Source organism: Carlito syrichta, unplaced genomic scaffold (assembly GCF_000164805.1).
Source record: "Carlito syrichta isolate Samal-C Ts95f unplaced genomic scaffold, Tarsius_syrichta-2.0.1 Scaffold302382, whole genome shotgun sequence".
Taxonomy (NCBI): domain Eukaryota; kingdom Metazoa; phylum Chordata; class Mammalia; order Primates; family Tarsiidae; genus Carlito; species Carlito syrichta.
The window spans coordinates 225,435-225,890 of record NW_007246478.1 but is presented as its reverse complement, the minus strand read 5'-3'; the positions used below and the strand labels follow the sequence as shown (position 1 = coordinate 225,890).

Below are 456 nucleotides of genomic sequence, written 5' to 3'. Positions count from 1 at the left end.
CCCCCCCAGCATCCCCCCCCGCCAACAGGGCGGTGTGGGGTGTTCGGGAATCCCTTAGCCCTGAGAGGGATCCCCTCGGCTGCCCTCAACACCGCCCCCACCCACGGCCTGGATCTGCCAGCCGGGCGCTGGCTGCCTCCTTCGCCCCCAGACTCAGTGGTGGAGAGCGGTAGGGGGAGATTGGCAGGGTACAGACACCCCACGATTTCGACTCCGCCCGCCCGGAAACAGAGAGCTAGGTTAAGGAAGGAGGGAGTGGGCGGGGATCGCCGCGGAGGAAGCCGGGGTCTCGAGGGCTGGCAGGGGCAGGTGTGCCAGCACCGACTGGGGGCTGGGAGGGGGTAACGTCGAGGGCGCAGGAGTTCCGACTCCCAGGCGCCCAGGGTCCTGGTACCTCCTCTCGGCTGCGTCCCGTCGCCTGCTCTCCGGCCGCTCCGAGAGAAGTTGGACAACAAG

General features: G+C 69.1%; 1 protein-coding gene across 3 annotated transcripts in view; it reads right to left on the bottom strand.

Annotated features, from left to right (window-relative positions):
• The window catches only part of NDRG2 (NDRG family member 2), a 9,587-nt gene extending 9,131 nt beyond the window's left edge, over positions 1–456 (bottom strand). For all 3 annotated transcript variants that reach the window (XM_021711571.1, XM_008056484.1, XM_008056486.1), the window contains exon 1: positions 395–456. The gene's annotated coding sequence lies outside the window, so the exon portion shown is untranslated. The remainder of the gene's footprint in view (positions 1–394) is intronic.